Source organism: Protopterus annectens, chromosome 15.part0 (assembly GCF_019279795.1).
Source record: "Protopterus annectens isolate FY-2018-M chromosome 15.part0, PAN1.0, whole genome shotgun sequence".
In the NCBI taxonomy this organism is placed as follows: domain Eukaryota; kingdom Metazoa; phylum Chordata; order Ceratodontiformes; family Protopteridae; genus Protopterus; species Protopterus annectens.
In genome coordinates this window covers 838208183-838220943 of record NC_056749.1, presented here as the reverse complement: position 1 = coordinate 838220943, position 12761 = coordinate 838208183, and positions in this window count along the sequence as shown.

Genomic DNA, 12761 nt, shown 5'->3' with positions numbered 1-12761 from the left:
AGACTTTGATATTTTCTGTAATGTCTGTGCATCTGCATTACTCTAAAGAGTTACTATTATCTTGCTTAATGCTTGATTTGTTATACACCAAAATGTATTTATGACGAGCTGCAATGTTTTATGACTTTACTTTAGTCAAAGTTTTCAAGTCCCTGATGTGAGTGCATAGGAACATAGACTATGTTGTGAACATCTGCTATGACAGCATCTTTCCACTGATTGCCTTGAGTTTACTCTTCTTGATATTTGTTAACAGACATATCTTATACAGTGTTTCTTATATTTGAATGATGGAACTGAATGTATAGATTATTCTGTCACATTGTTCGGACTCAGAACTATAATTGCCAGCCATATATTTCTACACAAAGTATCACAATCTGACTGCACAACTGTAGACATTTTCTAAGGCTTTTGTTTTACTAATACTGCAGATAGCCTGTGTCGTCTGTGTAATAACTTTATTTATTTAAGGTTTTAAATAACTGAGGTTTAACTACTCCTCTAATATGGTGTCACAGGTAATGTGATAACATCAAAAGGAAATAAACTGAGATCCCTTTGAAGACTTACTCATGCACACATAAGTAGCTTCATACCTATATTTCTTTATGTGCTGCATTATTATGGCTGGATTTATAATAAAACACAATGGACAGTTAAGCTGTCCTTTAAAGACTTGTGTGATCTCATGTCACGTCAATATGACCTATTTTAGAAAGAAAATGGTAAAGAATTATGTGTTTGTTTTACATTCAAGCAATTACTTGTCAGTTTAATTGTTGTAACCATTATGTTTCACAATCATGTTCTTAAGATAAATTACAGTTGCTGCTGTTATTCATGACATTGATTTATCAAATCAATACTGGGAACACCAGATCTGATCTGAATGGTGATTGCAGCCTTTCTGAATTTCATGAATCCCTTTGACCTACTAAACCATACATTTCTGCCTGTCAGACATATCAGTATGGCTTTATTATATCACTGATGAGTTTTTGTGTCATGCACTAGTTAGGTCACAAATCTCTGAGCATCTTTTGATTTCCCTGTTTGAAGCCTTCCAAGTAAAAAAAAAATAGTTTCAATGAGCTTTATAATATGTCCTTAATGTCCCTCTTTCTTCATATACATGAAAATCATATAAATTTATGCTTTGACATGCATGTTCCTTATTTTTGTAATATGACTCAACTATTGCCAAATGATGGTGAATACTGATAAATGATACAAGACTCTCTGTCCCATTTACACACCATGTGGTACGTTGGACAATGCACACCTTTCAGTGGTTATAGTTTCTGTAGCAATTACAGGTTTTACAGGCTCAGGTTGCCAGCCCAAGGCCCAATCCTCTTCAAAGGATGCACAGCATACACTCACGTGCACACATTCACACCTAGGATAAATTTAGTATCTAATCCACCTACTGCTCCACCTACTGCGTGTCTTTGGAATGTGGGAGGAAACCAGAGCACCCAGAGGAAACCCACGAGAATGCAGGGAGGACATGCAGGCTCCACACAGAAGGCTCCCCAACCAAGAATCAAAATGGAGAACCTCTTGCTGTGAGGCAACAATGCTAACCACTACACCGCTCAAGTGATGCAAGATAAGCAGATATTAGCCATGAAGGTACATGCCCAACACCGCACATAACACTTATGATACATTGTCTTAATCAAGGCTACTCTTTCTTGTCACTGTTGTTCAGGTTCATATGTCACTAAGAGGCAATGGATCAGTAAGTCTTTGATGCCCAGCCATTGCAGCACAAGTTATACCCAACTAGTTACTCATGCTCTCTGTAACAAATAGGAGGCTGGGTCTGGGATAAATGTGTGCATTTCTATCGATTTGCATGGGATAGACTTGAAGATAAGAGGGGGACATACATTGGTCTACAGAGAACAGGGATTTATTCCAGTGCTGCAGAATTGTTTGGAAGAGATATATGTCACAACAACATGTCCCATTTATGTTGTAATAAAGAGAGAGTTCCTTTGATCCTGTATTTGTGTTACTAACAGTTTTCAGATATGGAATAGGTTAAGCAGAATTAGGCCTGTGAGAGCCTTGAAGGGCAGGTGAGATCACTGTGCACATGTTAGCAGGAGACAGAACAGAAAAAAAAGATTTTAGGTACTCTGGACACTATTAGGTACTCACTTCCAAGATATTTTAGTGAGGAACCACTGGAGCTTTCTAAGTTGTCTTAGGTGTTTCAATAGATTCATACCAAGGAGCTCACTGTATTCAAGAAATGGCCTGATGATGGATGTATATAGGGGAATGGTAAACTATTTTGACTGAAAGAAGATGCCCTTAATAATCACTTGAGCAAAATAGAAAGCTTTCCCAAAGACAATGTATATGTGGTAGTCAAAAATTGTACATAATCCATACATACATACAAATATTTCAGACATTCCAAAATGGTGGTCGTCTAGGGAACAGCTTGTGCACAGAGCTCCTTACCTCAATTACAATTTCTAGGATTCTACATACCTCGAAAAGAGTTACTTTACCTCCATATCTTCGGAACTTTCATTACCTTTGCAGTGGGCAATATTCAAAACAGCCTTTCATCTTTTCTGGCTCTTCCACAGTGTTATTTCCACAAGAGATCCAGGGAGGCCTGCTTCTACTTGAAATACTTCTAACTCCACATGGCTAAACAGATAAAAATGACAAATGACTCTACTACAATGGATATACAAACAACAAAAGCCAAATCCTCAGCAATTTTTCACCTGAAAAGATGTTCTTTCAAAAAGGCAGAGAACAAATAAACAAAATGTGGAGCCTATTAAAAGCAATATTAACACCAAAGAAGATTCCAGCTTTCACATGGATGAGCTGAAACAGGCCCTTCAACCCATTCATTCTGCCATACAAAGTTTCTCGGAACAACTTTCCACTTTAGGAAAATCCATCAATCAAATATTGGACAGAGTAGACACACTTGAACAAAAAGTACAATCTAATGACTTTCAATTACAGTCCTTATCGGATGATCTGCGTGCCAAAACAGCTCTTATATCGGATTTACAGACAAAACTTACAGATCTAGAAGCTAGAAGCAGACGTAATAATATTTTAATAAGAGGCCTCCCAGAGAACTATGACAGTCAAGGCTTACTTGTTACAACAAAGCAAATATTTGAATCACTTCTCCACTCAGAAGGTGAAAAAAATGTAATAATAGAGAGAGCCCATCGTGCGCTTCATAAAAGTCAAGATGCCTTAGCTCCTCGCCAAATATACACAAAGCTACTCAATTTCCAGACTGCTCAACAGATTCTATATGCAGCAAAAAAAAATAAAAACTTCATGTGGAACAACCACAAATTAACCTTTTCACAAGATCTACCCATGTCTATTAAGGAGAACAGACAAAAACTAGCTCCGTTTTGTTCAGACCTTATCAAAAGGAACATCAGATTTCAAATGCGCTTTCCAAACACACTGATCTTCTTTCAAAATGACATTAAATATACTGCAACCTCTCAAAGTGAAGCAAAAGAGACTTTCCTTAAAGTATTTAACAAGGTTCCTGAAACTTTATAAACTCATAAACTTCCAATACAAGCGTTTCAGCAGATTTACCCCTCATAAGCTCAGTTTACTCACCGGAGGCTTCAGTGACAGCGCCGCTCACTAATCCAGCTTCAACACAGTCCGTTTAGCAGGTTTAAAACTGTTTAAAACGCTTAAAACGTCTTTTTCCTTTCTAAGGCAGCTCCACGTGTCAAGCAAGGAACGATCTTCACCTTGAGGTTTCCAGTAGGATATCTATTGCTGGGGACTCCTTGAGCGCACGCTTGTAAGGTTCGACCTCCATCAATCGCTTACAGCGCTTTATGTAACATAATGTTCCTGCATACTTTTATGGATCATAGTTACATAGTTTAGCATAAAAACAGTTTTATTTCAGGGGCACCTTAGTTACGCTAAGCGGGATTATTATGGTCTGTTTAACTTCCCTTTCCCCATGTTGTATAAAGTATGTATTGTAAATGCATAAATAATTACACTAACACACGCTAAGCATACACAATTTATCTAGCAACACAACAGATGTCAGTAAGAGATATTTAGTTTAACTGCAGCAGGATGTCACAGTAAGAGTAACTAGATAAAATCATAAATATAGCAAACTTTGTTCATATGAAGTAACCAGTATTTGGTCACATACATCTAAAGAAAACTATATGATAGCACTTACATATTTTACTACACTGTCTTCCTGTTTTACTGAATTGGCTGTAGTCTACAGATATATAAATATGTATGCAGAGTTGGATAATAAAGGAATATTTATGTGTAAAATGCCAACAGGGCAAGGTGTCCTCAGAGTTAGACATAAGGCTGTAAAACTAACTTAATGATATAACTAAACATGCAGTAAATAGTTAAGAAGGGGATTTAAAGACCATTTAAACTTCAATCAGAAGTCCTTATAGCCGGTAAACAGTAATCACAGAAAGAGGGAGGGGTACAAATAACATAACAAGATCCTTAGTCTTAAATTAGCTCTGTTATTAGCAGAGTCTGTTCAGTGTAAATACATTGTTGTCCAACAATATCACAAGTATTCATTCTGTCTAGCTCCTTAATCATTTACAACTTCTATTATACTGTTATAGTCACTAGTAACATGTTCTTGTATACGATAAGCTTCATAAGGCTTTAGTGGTGTGCCAATTTTACAGTGTACCTGTTATGTTTTGTGACTCCATATGAATGGTTATTATTAGTACTAAATCTGTTCTGTATGGAATCCATAGATCTTCATTTCTCATATGTATTAAGTTTAAGCAAACAGGCGTACATATGTATATTTACTTACAACTTGCCATAGTTATTTGTCATACTAGTAGGAGTATTATTCATATATGGATGCTATATGTGCACTGTAGTAGGGATCTAGTTTGATAATCTTTTGGATGAGATTTTCTTTGTACATATGTATAGAATTGTTAGGTTTTTTTTATGTTTGTTTTTGTACTTCTTCTTCTAAGGGGTTCGGGTGGGTAGGCACCGGGCATGTCAGAAGGAGTACTTTGCTACATTCTCCTCTACATTCAAACTTTTTACAGACACAAATCAGATGTGGATCTCCATCTCCCTTTTTTTCTATTGCAATTATAGTGCAGACTCTTTTCAACACACATTAATCTATTCATATCTAATATTAAGACTCCAAATATATAATGTTTCCTTACACCCTGTTTAGGATTAACATACATGAGTTGGTCTGTTGACTCTTGGAATATCAAAGGCTTACAAAATACTGCTAAAAAAAACTGCTACTCCACCTTGTTTTTAAATCCCAGGCTAGTATCTGTTTTCTCCAGGAAACTCACCTATCTAAAGAAGAGTGGGAGAATGTAAAAAATAGAAAATGGATTAGGTCTATAATAAGTGCTGGTGATAGCACAAATTCGAAGGGTGTGGCCATTATAATTAAGAAACAATTCCAGGAAGCTATTAATGAATTTAAATCTGATATAAATGGCAGATGGTGTTACTTCACTTCTACGCTCCCAGACTCCTCCAAACCAATTCTTTTCCTGAACCTATATGGACCATGCTCTCAACAACAAACTTTTATTTTAGAAATTTATAATATACTAAACTAATTTCCAAATTACTTGTTCATAGTAGGTGGGGACTGGAATGCTGTAATAGATCCTAGTCTAGACCACACCAGCAACTCCTCCTCTTATAACTTCCAAGCTTCTATAGCCCTAGAGGAACTTATCTCAGATTTTAATCTTATAGACACCATTACTTTCAGTAATATTTCGACCAAAGAAAATCTATATACTTTCTACTCTAATTGCCACAAATCTTGGTCACGTCTAGACTTCTTTCTAATTTCAGACACCCTTTCTAAATTCAAAAATACTTTCAATATTGAACCCCGATTTCTTTCTGATCATGCAAAAATCTCTCTCAAAATTACATTCACTACCCCTGCTTTTACCTTTGCTAACTGGACCCTTAACAATAACTTACTAAATAATAAAGATATATTAAATAAAATTAATAACATACTATCGGATCTGGATATCAATCTTACAAAGTCCCAAATTCCTCCAGACATCCAATGGGCGGCTTGCAAAGCTGAAATGAGAGTTTTTTTGATTAGTAAAGCTTCCTTTCTTAAAAAACTCAACATAAAAAAAGAAAAGATTTTATCCTTAAAACTCTCATCTTTAGAAATAAATCAGAGATTATCCCCAGACCCAAAAACTGATGAATTGATCAATACAACACGCAAAGATTTATTTGAACTTCACTCACAAAATTATTCCTTACAGGAACAAAAATTTATAGCAACATATTCTGAATGGGCACAAATTCCCTCAAGAACTTTGGCAAGAATATTAAAAAACAATAACGGTGCTCCAAGAATATCCACCCTTCATTACCAAGGGAAAATCTACAAATCAGATTCTGAAATAATACATTTATTTTTGAATTATTTTCAGATATTTATAGTAAAATGAACGTAACACTCTCAAACCTCAGATGGAGTCTTTCCTTAACTCCATTAATTTCCCTCTCTTAAAGCTAATCAAGTTTCACTCTTATCCGCCTGCTCGACATTTAAGAAATACAAAACATCATAAATAACCTCAAAACAGGTAAATCTCCGGCCCTGATGGCTTTACCACTAACTTCTTCAAAGTTTTTGCTCAAAACCTCCTCCATTCTATTAAAAGTCTTTAACTGTATTATAAAGAAGGGTATTACTGACCTCCATTGGAACAACTCAAAACTATCTTATTATTAAAAACAAACAAGATAAAGCAGACCCACATAATTATAGACCAATCTCGTTAATAAATGTTGACATTAAGATTTTTGCTGCTATTTTAGCTAACAGACTACAAAAGATACTCCCATCTTTAATATCTCCTGACCAAGCTGGCTTTATGAGCAATAGACACACATGGGACAATACCCTAACCTTGGATTCCCTAATACAATTTACAAAAAAAGGGAAAAACCCAATATACGCCTTAACTCTGGATGCATCTAAAGCTTTTGACAGAGTCAATTGGGATTTTTTGTTTGCTACTTTGTCCCATTTCAATGTACCTAAATCCTTCTCGGATATGATTAGAATACTCTATACAAACTCTCACACATACCTATACATAAATAAACAGAGATCCAAGCCAATATTGATTACTAATGGAACAAGGCAGGGGTGCCCACTTTCACCCTTTCTCTTTAACCTTTTTATTGAGCCCTTTTTTCTATATATCACCCAAAATACCCACCACAATATCCCTAAAATCCTAAATACTCACGTTGCACTATCAGCTTTTGCAGATGATCTAAATCTATACTTTCAATTTCCCAATTCAGATCTACCTAAAATTTTTGATGCCATCAGGAACTTCTCTATTGCCTCAGAATACCAAATTAATAACAAAAAATCACATATCTTCCCAATCAATCCTAATGCTCACAAATCTTTCTATTTTCCTGAGTCTTCTTTCCAAATAACATATAACATTAAATATCTAGGTATCCACTTTGAACATAACCAAGCTTCCATGCTTCAAAACAACCTACTAAAACATGGTCTACTATACATCAAGATCTACAAAGATGGAAACTTCTGAATTTAGCTTTCTTGTCCAAAGTAGCAATAGTGAAAATGAATGTCCTACCCAGACTTCTATATCAATTCAATGCTTCAGATATGTTAGTCCCTAATAATTTTTCTCCAAAATTAACAAAGACTTAGCTAACTTCATCTGGTTCCCTAAGTCAGTTAGGATCTCTTACTCAAAATTAACCTACCCCAAGGAGAAAGGGGCTAGGCCTTCCAAACTTTCAACTGTACTACAAGATTATTTGCTCTAATAGAGTCTGGTCTATTTCAAATTTTAACAGCAAAACCCATATACACTCTCCATCCTGGTTAAAAATTTGGTATCATCATATTATCTCTAACAAAATTAACCCACAGGCTATACCCTTTTATCCACTATTTCTATGAACAACTGTAATCTAGCGATTCCCTGAAAGATAAAATCAGGCTTTTCAAAGCCTTATTAAAGACATCAAACTTGAAAATATGCTACCCCTTCTCCAACCACTTCATCATAATCCAAATCTCAAGATCAATAATGAAATGCTTGACCTCACTAAATTCCCTCTCATCAAAGATCTTAATATATGGGATATCCTCAAATATAGGTCAAAAACCCTTCCCGAGCTACGGTTAATTCTTGGGACCAATAATAAATACACAGTTATTCTCCGACAATTAAGAGAGATTATACTTGCACAACCTTTCAATTTCTCTCCTAATCTTCAGGAAATCAACAAACTAGTCGAAATTATCTCTGTAATCTCGAGCACTAAAAAAACAACTTCATCCTCTTACAAACTATTGAATACCTTGCTATACAACTCAAATTGTCTCTTCTCCAACTATTGGAATAACCTTGGCTCTCCTATTACAGAGGATCAAAACTCTTAGCCATAAAATCTACCTTAGAACTCTCCTCTTTAAGAAACTCTTATATACTCAACTGATGCTAAACAATAACTCTTACTACACTCCTGTAATACTTAATAAATTTAACCCCAACTCATCCCCTCTTGTACTTGTTGTCCTTATCCGAGAGCGGATCTATTACACATTATGTGGTATTGCAGCCACTCTCACAAACTCTGCTGCTCTCTAAAAGTCCGTCTGCAAAAAATGGGTTATTACACCTCCACACTTTCGTGGGAAACAGCCATTCTTCATATTCCTACCTCCAAATTGTCTAAATTACAACTCCACATTTTAATTATTCTTTGTTCACTTATTAAACTATACATCACTAATAACTGGTTGGATCGCACCAGACTTTGTTGGAAAGGTTTCAAAGAGATGGCTTATAAACACATTTCAGCTCATAAATTCATTATGAAGGGTCCCAAAAAGAGAGCCTATTTTAGTAAATTATGGAAATATCTTATAGATTTAATCCTTAGTGAATAATTCCCTATCCATGCATTTAGTGCAATATGTATCCTTACTCCTGTTAATTAATGGAGATCCACTGTCAACTCAATCAATGTTATTTTTCCTACTTCCTGTAATACTCCTGTAGAGGTTTGGTAGCATATTATTTTGTAAATATTGTATATAAATGTTTTTGGCTAGATTGATTACAATGCTTTCCTTGTGTTTTTCTTTTTCTTCTTTTATGTACCACTGTTAAACTGTTTTGATACTCACAATATTCTGTAACAATTCAACGTATTATTTTAATGTTCTTAACTGCAATGTTTTCCATTTTTCTGTATGCATTGTTTCATATTATGGAAAATAAAAGAATTATTTGAAAAAAAAAAAAAAACAAATATTTCAAGCACTGGCAACAGTGTCCTTATAGTCTGTCAATGTACCAAAGCACTAATTTCCATAATAAATGTCCAAGTTATTCTTAAAAATATCTAAACTAGTGTTTGTCTTAATGAAATTTGGTAATCTATTCATCAGCATCATGCATCAGCTGCTCTCTCATAGACTTGATTGGTATAACTCTCATTCTTATATAAACTTCTACATAGCATGTCTGACAGTTCTCTACCAACATTCATAGAGGTATTAAAGATATCTCCAGTCTTAAGGAATCTTCCCATGCCAAATGACCTAGTCAATAACAGATATAATGGTACTATAAGTACATGCTGAAGTGTTCTCTGGTCATTATTAATTCCACCTCCTTCCACTACCTTGTTTGGGTCCAATTTGTATAGTTCTTTTTCAATATAGCCAGATTTAAGTTCAGTTTCTGAAGTTACCTGAACTTCATTAGGGCAATTCATAACCTTCTTTGTGGACTGCATAAGTCAAGCCTATAATGACACTAAATATTTTAAGGAAAGGGGTGTCATTTTTGTGGCTGATGTTTGAGAGTTCCTGTTTCCAAACTATAAAATGCTACCTTTCAATGAGCACCTTTCCTGATGTTCTGCTTTAGACCAAGATACTGAGACTATGACTCTGTCCACATTACACCATCCTGTAAGATCTGGGTATATTCAGGGGAGTTTCTGAAACTGGTCATCCTGAGACCTTTAATCTCAAATTTAGCATCAACAAAATGATGCCAAATAGAAGTGGTCCTGATACAGAGACAGGGCGTACATCACTTTGACAACTCCCTGACAGAATCATATTTTATTAAATCTAATAAAGCTGTATCTATCAAAAGCCAGGGGGCAATCCATTGGGTTACACAATAATTTATATTAAGTTTGAGCAATATATTACTGATTCCAGAGTGGAATCTAGTGTCAAAAACCTTGGCAAATTTGAGGCAAACTTTGTGCATGGAATCATGCTCATTATATAGTTCTATGACCATACCTCTCAACCTCTTAGTACAAGAAATCTGGACAAAGGCAAAAATAATGGTGGAAGAAAGGCCCCAATATAGGGACAGATTTTAACAATTGCACGTATACGCTTAGAACATTGCTAGAATAGTAGCTTTTGCATTGGCATGTATTTTTTGAAGGCTATGAAGTCTGAAACTCAAATGTCTGTCATTACTTAGTGACTTCAGTTTTCCAGAAAATCACAAATTTTATGAAGAACAGACAAAAATATGAGGTGAAAAATCTGGATAGTTGAGAGGTATGTATGTTACTCTTTCCAATAACTCAGCTGAATTTAACAGGCAGGATCTGCCTTTCACAAAGCAGAACAGGTCAGGTCTAGGGATTGTAAGTTCCCTGTTTCCAGGTTTATGAGGCCTATGATAATGCATTACATTAACATACAAATGGTGTTTGTGGTGCTAAAAGGTCTATAGCTGATGGAATCCATTGTAATACTTTCTATGTAGATGAACAGAGTAAGGAGGACTTCAAACAGGAGGTGTTTCATTCTGTCCAGAAAACAGCCCTGTATGCCATCTGGGCACAAAACTTTGTTAATGTTTGATCTATGAATGTGCATTTATTATCTGTTCGGAGGCAATTACCGGGAGGTGTATTTGGACTGGATATTTTCTGTGAGAAGCTTGGAGGTGACAAAGTGTAGAAGTTGAAGCTGAATTTTCCTGAAAGGATGTTAACTATATCCTCAGGGTTTAAGTGGGTAATACCATTAAAAGTATGCTTATTGCAAAACTAGATATAATTTCTGAGGTTCTTTACATGTTCAAAGAATGTCTTGTGGTTATCCTTTGCTGATAAGTTATTTCACTTCATAAATTGCTCTGCAGGATTTAATTTTACTCCTTGGTTCATTGTTAGGCCTTTTGAGGTTTATTATAGAGCAGCGAGTCTTTGTTCTATTCCTCTAGGCTATGAGCTCTACCCCTTTATTGCAGTTTCCTTATGGCTGACTTACACCATAGGGATTTGTTTCTAAACTTGACACTATATTTGTGGCAAATAGGAGTTGATATGGGGATATGAACTTTGGGTAAAAGGTGTTTGTAATTGCAATTAGATGATCAATGGTGTGGGAGTTATTGAACTGTCTTAAGCCTTTACCAGCAAGGAAATTGGTATTGGAGCAGTCTCTAAAGCCAGTTATATTTGTTGTTGGCCTGTATTGGGACAATATGATGTATAATACAGCACAGTGATCTGATATAACCTCTAAAGCTATGTCAATAGGCAAATAGTAGAAAGTAGCTGTGTTTTTGTAGACAATATGTTGGTGACTGTACTGGAAGATGGTACTGTTTGATTTACGAGTTTGCAGTGATAAATTCAAAGAAGCACCAACCATTTTTATTTGTAGATGTATACATGTCAATTTATGGAGGAGTAGTTAAAGTCTCGTAAAAAAATAGCATGTGTGATAATGGAGAGGGACTTTAGTTTATAAAGGTATGTTTCATGGTTTGCAGGTGTTATGAATGGAATTCTGTAGTTAGCCAGGATGTGTTTTGAGGTGTTGTTTACTGATATTAAGATATGAAGGAGTTTGTGATCACTGTACTTGTTAGTTAGCCTAAAGGAGTTGGTATTTCAGATAATGACTGACATGTGACCACCAAAGTTACTACTGCAGTCACTTGTAGGTCTTAAATGATTGGTAGACAGAGAAGCCATTTAAAGAGTAGGTATTGTCACTGCTATGGAACCAGATTTCAGTTACTATGCAAATGTCCATGCTTTCCAGAGTTAGCAAGGCCTCAAGGAAGGACATTTTCTTATGTAAGATCCTAGTGTTGACCGGTGCTACATTATTATTTGCCATATAAGAAATTGCATATATTAGGCTAGTAGTGTGAATACAGTGACATTGTCTTTAAAGGCCTTCTAGGATAGAAAAAAGCCTTTGCCAGTAGACAAAATCCTGATGGGACAAGTGCTTGCTACCATTAATGTCTTCCATCTCTGTCCAGTCTGATACACATTGGGCTTCCTCAGAATGATACCACTAACTTAGTCAAGTATTAATGTCAGCCATGTTTTGTTTGTATTGTGGAATCATTCTTCATGATAGAAGGCTATTGTTCAAAACCAGTTTCTTTTCTGACTCACATACATACTCAGAAAGCTCCATTGTTTACCTTTTCTTGTAGCTAAAAGGAGGTGCATCACAACTCATTCACAGCCACATGAGAAATTACTTTTGCTATATACATACTTGGGGTAAAGGGAACTGAGTGCCCTGATGACACAGAAGATTCTAGCACCTGAGAGGCAGCTTGCTGTTACCTGTCTTTGTTCGACCTTGTGAGTCATGAATTGTTGTGCTGAAC